This window comes from Vombatus ursinus, unplaced genomic scaffold, assembly GCF_900497805.2.
Source record: "Vombatus ursinus unplaced genomic scaffold, bare-nosed wombat genome assembly UNPS02000749.1, whole genome shotgun sequence".
Lineage (NCBI taxonomy): Eukaryota > Metazoa > Chordata > Mammalia > Diprotodontia > Vombatidae > Vombatus > Vombatus ursinus.
This window is the reverse complement of record NW_020940527.1, coordinates 21586244-21594640: the sequence shown is the minus strand read 5'-3', so window position 1 is coordinate 21594640 and position 8397 is coordinate 21586244.

The following is an 8397-nucleotide window of genomic DNA, read 5'->3' as shown; positions in this document are numbered from 1 at the left end:
TCTATCTATCTATCTATCTATCTATCTATCTATCTATCTATCTATCTTTGTTTCTAAGAGGCCTTAGTTCTGATACATTACTGTTGTCTCAGAAATTGAGGGATGGACCAAAGCATATTAGCATAATGGTATAATGAGACTATCAGATTAGCTAATGGTTCCCTTGAAAGGCAGATATCACTTAACTCAAGTCAAATAACTGGACAAGAAGGAGTAAAATTAGCAGAAAGAAGGATGTGTGGTCCCCCAAACTCTGGAAAAAGAGATTTAGTGAATGTAGTCAACAACTAAGGAGAGAAGGTCAAGCAAGTTACTTCTAGTTGCATAGAGAAAGGATGAAAGCTCTAGGCCTAAAATCTACTTGCCTCTAAAGCTATCAATTCATTGCTTATTATACATAACATATTTGATCTTAACAAGTTAAATCAGTATACAAGTATACCCTATTCATTAATTTTGACCAAAAAGCTATACAGATATACTGTATTGATCAATAATAAGTATACTTTTTTCCATGAGGACAGATTATAAAAGCCTTGATGTGCCTATAACTGGTATTTTTTAGTATATACTTGAGTTAAGATGGTTTGAACACTTGGTGTGGAGTCAGTGGACCTCAGTTCAAATTTTAGTTTAATTTTGTGGTGGCAGAAGATCTTCAGTGGAGTATGCCAGGCTTCTGTGCTTGGCCCTGTGCTATTTCACATTTTTGTCGATGATGTGGGTAAAGACATAGATGGAATGCTCATCAGATTTACAGATGATGCTAAGCTGTGAGGGATAGCTGTGTGGCAAACAATGGAAGACAGTCTAGCTCCAAAAGGATCTTGACAAACTAGAGCATTGGACTAAATACAAGATGAAAATTAAAATATCAGCTTCACAAGTCTAAGATGGGAGAGCATGGACAGATAGTAGTTCTGGAGAAAGAAGATCTGAGGGTTTCATGAATTCCAGGATCAGTAGTGTGATGTGTCAGGCCAAAATTTAGCACAATCTTGAGATTCATCAGAAGTGGTACAGTTTTCAATAGTAGAGATGATAGTTCCCCTGTACTCTGACTTCATCAGATGTTGTTCTAGAGAATTGTTCTTGGTTCTGTATGTCATATTTTAAGAAGGAAGGAAGGAAGGAAGCATTTATTAAGAACTTGTTATGTGCCAGGCCCTATGTTAAATGATTTTCAAAGTATTATCTCATTTAATCTTGGACTATTATTATCCTCATTTTACAGTTGAGGGAACTGAGGTAGATAGAGGTTAAGTGACCTGCCCATGGTCACACAGCTAGTAAATAAGTATCTGAGGCTCGATTTGACCTCAGGTCTTCCTGACTTCAAGTCCAGTGCTCTATCCTTTGTACCACCTAGCTGTGGTCTGAAGAAAACAACCAAGAAGGGTCTTGAAGCCATGTTATATGGTGATTGTTTGGAAGAACTGGGGCATGTTTTGCCTGGAGAAGAGAAGACCAAATGGAAAATGTGATAACTGTCTTCAAGAGTTTGAAGACCTGTCATAAGGACAAGGGCATAAATTTATTCTATTTGACTCCTGAGAAAGGAGCCTAGAAAAATGAGTGCAAGTTTCAGAGTCAAATTTGAGCTTAATAGGAGGAACAACTTCCTAACATTGGAGGTGTCCAAATATACAATGGCATGGCTAGAGAAGTCCTGGGATCCCCCTCCTTGGAGATCTTCAAACAGAGGGAGGACAGCCACTTGTTGGGTACGTTAGAGTGGAGATTCCTTTTGGGCATGGGCTGGGCCATATGGCTGCTGAGGTTGTCTTCCGATGCTCCAACACTATGCTTATGGTTCTATAATATACATTTTCCAGCCACAGAGATCTCATTTCAAGGGGGTAGCCTGTATTCAAAGCAATATTATATTTAAAGAGCTTCTGATGGGAGAGACACTTGTTGCTGAACCCTGAATTAGTACAATCCCCTTGTTTTATAGCTGAGGTCTAGAAAGGTTAAGTCACTTGCCTAAGGTCACCTAGTGAGGTACTGTCAGAACTGGGACTACAACATAGGCCTCTCATCTCTTAGGCCAGTATTATTCTCATTATGGTATACGGCTACTTTTTCCCCTTAAGATGGAAATGAGAGCATATTTCTTTTACTGCCCCACTTTCTACTTTTTAAATCTGCTCTTGCAAATTCGTTTCCCTTCCATGCACATTACATTTGGAAGGGTTTCATGTTTCAGTGCTCTTCCCTTTTCTAGTCTTTCAGAGGATGTGGAAAGCCTAGATGGGGTCCAGAAGAGAGCAATTACCATAATTAAAGGGTTGGAAAATAGGATTTGTTTAGAAAGGGCAAAGAAATTGGGATTACCATATTGGTTTGAAAATAGACTGCCTCTGAATATAGACCGCATCCTTAAAATACAACTGCATGAAAGAAAAAAAAGAACCCATACATAAGTATAGGGAGGTGAGTGATCTAGGTAAATGGGCATGAATGCAAGGCTAAGGTTGTTAAGAGTGTCCTTGAAATATGCAGAAGCTCCAGTGTAGTTTGCCTGATGAAAAGAACTTACTCCAACCTAAGAGTTTGGGGTAGCTCCCTTTGAAGGGGAATGAGGTCAGATAAAGACAGCTCTCAATATGATGTAGATGGTGACTGCTGCTGGAAATAAGGCAGGACATGATCTTCCTCACAAAAGAACAATAATGTCTTCTCCCGGGGAGGAGAAGCTTGGGCAGCCAAAGACAACTTGGGCTGATGGCAGCAGTAGAGAAGTGGGCCAGCAACGGACAGCAGTAGCAGTTCTTGGGGGGAAGTGGTAAATGAGGCACAATGGAGCAGCAATGAAACATTACAAGAACACAAGTCCAGGATCATGACTGGTTTGAGGACGAGGACCTCTCCTAACTGTAGGACTGGCATGTGTGGGAGATTGACCCCTTTGTGGAAGATGGTGTTGGGGAATTCTATCCCTTGTTTTAACTTTACTGTTTGGTTTTATAAATGCTAGTTTGAATGTATATGTCTTCTGATTTGGACTGAGAAATTAATGGATTGGGGCATTATAAGTAATGGGTTTGAATAGACGAAGGGTCCAAATAGGTCATTAGTCGTGGTGGGATGTTCAAGTAAGTATATGTAGCCCTAGAAACTTGAAAAGTGGGGAAAAAAAGAAAATAAAAAAAAAACACTTCTAGTCTGCTGTCAGCTAGTACCAGAGCCAAATTTCAGAAGAAAAAAAAACATGGCCTATATGTGCACCAATATACTATTAAACATTGAGATAAGATGTCCTGTGGTCTTGTTGGTAATACCATAGATCGGGGTGTCAAATTCAAATAGAAATACCTAAGGATGCCTGCAGACAGCATATTGACTTAGAAAACCACATATCAACATTATCTATGCTCTATTGTGTTTTTGTTATTTTGTTAAGTATTTCTCAATTACATTTAAATTGGGTTCCCTGCCTGCTTGGCCTCTCTTGTATTTGACATCTCTCCCCTTGACCTCAGGAGGACACCTTTGGAAGGACTATCACATTAAGTTATATAACTATTTTTGGCCACGGCCTGCAGAAGAAAAGAAAACCTGTTAAATTGGTAAGGGTTGAAAGAGCCTTTATAGTGGAAGGCGAAATGAGGAGGAGTGTGGTGGGCAATGCGTGGACCTTACTCTCGTCAGAATTGGCCCAAAGAGGGAATAACATACAGGCTAAGTTGAACATAGGGAAATAGGAGAGGAGGCAGAAAATAGAAGGGGAAGCTGATAAAAGGGAGGAAGGACTGGGGGAGGTGGTAGTCAGAAGCAAAACACCTTTGGAAAGGGACAGGATGGAAGGAGAGAGGGAGTAGGATATGGGAGAGGGGGAAGGAAAATACACAGTAATCATAACCATGAATGTGAATGGGGTAAAAGTAGAACATTTACTAAATGAAAAGAGAAATAGAGACATTTGGAAATCTATTTAATATCATTGAAATCCAATTAAAAAAATTGACATTCTTCACTGATGTGAATATATGAGGATAAAGGCAGTGTGGAGTAAGCCAACAGAAAGCTAGCCACAGAGTCAGGAAGGTCTGGGTTTAAATCCTGCCTCTGACACATATTGGTTGTGTAACCCATGGCTTACTATAGACAACATTGCACACAGTAACAGCAATATTATATGATGATCAACTGTGAATGACTTAGCTATTCTCAGTGATACGATGATCCAACACAATTCCAAAGGATTTAGGATGAAAAAAGCTATCCACCTCCAGGGAAAGAACTGATGGAGTCTGAATGCAGTTCGAAGCATACTTTTTCTAAACTTTATTTTTCTTCTTTTTTTTGGTCTATGTTTTCTTTCACAACATGACTAATATGGAAATATATTTTGCATGACTGCACATGTATAACCTATATCAAATTGCTTGCCTTCTCAATGAAGGGGGAGGAGAGGGAGAAAGGGAGAGATTTTAGAACTCAAAATTTTGAAAAACAAATGTCAAAAATTGTTTTTACATGTAATTGGAAAAAAATAAAATATTAAAAACTATTTTCCCACTTGACTTTTTTATTCTAATGGTATCAGTTTTTCATGCAAAAACTTTTAAATTTTGTATAATCAAAATTGCGTCTTTTTTTCTTTTTAGTGGTCCTCTATCCATTGTTTGCATAAGCATAACCAAAGATCTTCCAAGTAGGTCTTTCTTCTCTCCTTCATTTTTTAAAATGATAGGACCTTTTATATTTAGACCACCTACTTATTTGGAGCTCATTGTGGTTTAAGGTTTAAGGAGCTAATCTAAACCTATTTTGTGCTAAACTCTTTTCTAGTTTTTCAGCCATTCTTGTTGGACAGGGAATCCTTTCCCAAGGACTTTGGAATCATGAATCTATTAAACACTTGGGAGCTAAATTCATTTACTTCTAGGTCCTGCTTATCTATTTTGGCCCACTTTTCGTACCACAAGTACCAAATAATTTTAATTACTGCTGTTTAATAGTGCTGAGATCTGCTAATGTTTTTAATTCTTATATTTTTTCATTATTTCTCTTGAAGTCCTTGGCCTTTTGTTCCTCTAATAATGACTTCTATATCACCTCTTCTGTATAGTCATCATTGGAAATATTTTACAGCCTTTTAATATCTACTCTGGTCCTTCTCATTCTTTGCAGATTGCAGTCCTACATGATATTTGCCATACTGCATAAACAAAGGAGTACATGTATCAAAATTATGGAGTTTTACTTCATGAATCAACTTGGTATTGTTGGAATAACTGCAATTTCTCAAGTGTAGCATATCCCATTATCCTCTTCCTGCTCAACTTAGAGACTAACTCAGTATCTATTTCCATTGGGGGTTAACATAATATACTGTCTAACATGGACACACACACACGTATGTATGTGTGTATATATAGTGTTTATAATAAATACATACATATATGTCTATCATATATGTGTGTGTTTATATATGTTTATAATATAAACATACATTTATCATGCATTTGTGTGTGTATTTTTGTGCAGGGGACTTATGTGATTGGTCCTGTAAACAAGATTATTTTCACAGCTGTGTGAAAGGAGTTGGAGAAGGAATTGAAGGCAAGGGGGTTATTATAACATGTCGCCTTTCTTTCCACGCTAAAATTCTTGAAAACATTTTCTATACATCAGTGGTTTCAAACTTTTCCACAGTGGCAGAGACCTACAGTTTGAACTTAAGGTTGGCAGTACCTTAGTAGTAAAATCTTCCAAAATTATTCCTTTTAATTCCAACTAACAAACAACTTAAACTACTTATTAAAAATAAACTTGAGGGATTCAGGGTTCTTTGCAGCACAATGTGAGAAACACTGTTATACATGAAGCCTCTGCTTCCTTAATACTCAATCTCTCCTCCACCCCTGACAATCTGGATGCTAACATTCTTGTTATTATTTCCATACTGTCTTAGGAACCCACAGAAGAATTCTTCTCAAGAGCTCAGCAGCCATGCTATTCATAGATCACTGACAGCCAAATCATTGCTTCATTGGATGGGGAGTCCTATGTGTATCTCTCTGGGTCACCCCAGTATCTTTGTGTGCTTTCAAGATGCCACATTCAATGTAATTTCTCTTTTATTCTCAAAGGCATTCAAAAATTATTCTCAGAAGAATGGCACCAACTGCTTAGAAGCTACTTAGAAGCTAATGTTATTGATGCAGAGGGAATTAAGGAATTAGAATTAACCAGGAGTTGTTAGCTTCTTCTGGCTTGAACCTCATCTGCTGGTATGGTATGTAGGTTGAGTAATTAGCTAGTTAAGTAGCATTTATTCAAGGATATGAAAGCTTTTCATAATGGTCATCAGTGCATAATATTAGTGGGTAATAGATCAGTGGATAATTTTTAGTGTAGTGGCAATGTAGGGTAGTGGACAGAGTATTAGGCTTCAGTCAGGTACACTGATATTCATATCCCTCCTCTGACAATTATTGGCCGTGGGAATGAACTGGGCTAATTTACTTCAATTCTCTTCTTCAGGGAACCCCTCAGACTTATGTACAAAGTCACCAATAATTTACAATCTTTATGGATGGAGGGAGTTCCCATACAGAGAGTTACTCAGGGAGATTAAAATCACAGATATTAATAGCTTTAAAAGTAAAAGGATATGTAAAAGGTAAAGCGATACAACTACGCCTTTGATTTCACTAGTATAGGGAGTTCCCAATTGGCATGCTCAAAATGCAGATGAGTTCCTGCTTTGAAATCTAAAGTAACAGAGAGTTGCCTGGGAAACCTGAGAGGTTAAATGAATAGCCATGGGTTACACAACCAATATGTGTCAGAGGCAGGATTTGAACCCAGGGCTGCCTGAATCTCAGGCTAGCTTTCTACTGGCTTACTCCACACTGCTTTTATCCTCATATATTCACATCAGTGAAGGATGCCATTCTTTTTTAAATTAGGTTTCAATGATGTTGAATAGATTTCCAAATGTCTCTATTTGTCTATTCATTTAGTAAGCTTGAGACATATACAGAGCATAATCTGTTGGAGTTGCCCAATGTGCAGTTGATAATGGGAGACTGGGGCTTAAGAGACATACTTGGGCAAGATATATAGATCTGGAATTCATCTTCATGGAGGTGATAGTTGTATCTGTAGGAGTTTATGGAAATCATCAAGAAATAAAATATTTGGAAAGGAGAGTATTTGAAATAGAGTGCTGAGGAATAGCTATGATGGTTTGGTGACAGTTTGTGGAAGTATAATCCAACAAAGGACATCGAGGAATGGACAGACAGAAGGAGAAGCCCCACAAATGAACAGTGTCATACCAACTCCATATAGAGCCAATGTTGATGATGGGAATGAGCCCTGTGTTTTGAAACTCCCATTCTGAAGCACATTTTTCTACACGGAATTTTCTCTCATAAAGTGAACAATGGTAGATTAGTCGCTATTTGCAAAGCACTGAGTGTGAACAGGCTTGCACACTGGGTACAAAACTAGTAACTCCAATTTTGTAAGGAATACAGGATCTGAGAACATTTTTAAATATTTTAATAATTGCATTTTAGTGTAATTAATTTCCCTTATAATCTTACGCATTTTACTTTATGTATTAAAAACATTATTCTGAGAAGAGCTCCATACTTTACCAGACTGCCAAAGGGGGCTATACTATACAAAATAAACAAATAACTGAATAAATGCATGTATAGAAAGATAAATAAATAGTCGATAAAGATAAAAAAACCTACCTGCATTAGAGATTATAGGATTTAGAGTTGAAAAGGGCTGTAGAGTCAAGTTAATAAGCACTTATTTAGTGCTCGCTATGTACCAGGTGCTGTAGTAATTGATGGGAATCTAAACATAAGGAAAAAGAAATAGTCTTTGTCCTTAAAAAATTTCCATTCCACTGTGGGAAAAGAACCTATAGGAAGAAGCTGAGAAGGGGGAGGAGGCAGGGGCGGGAGAAAGCATTGGTGAAGAGCCAGGAGCAAGGCCCAAAGAATAATAAATATGGCTGGCCTGAGCAGCTCTCTTAAAACAGAGGGTTTAGGAGAACTTTACATGAGAATTGTATTCTGTATTTAAAAGGAATAGCAAGTTGTACATAATAGATCAGCAGTTTCATGTGCAATCATTTTTTTTATTATACTGTATTATGGAAATGCTTGTTTTATTCCATAAACTAAAAAAAAAATAATTTAATTAAATTTTTTTAAATGATAGAACTGCAGCCAGAAAGATGAAGCGATTTGCTCAAAGATACATGAGGTAAATAGGAAAGTCACAAAATGATGACAGGCCCCACATGTCCAAATCCAGAGCTCCTTCCACAATACTGAGATGCCTCAAAATCCAGGCTTGCCTGACTCCAGGTCCAACAGCACTCCACAGAGCTCTCATTCTAGATAGAAGACCTTGCTC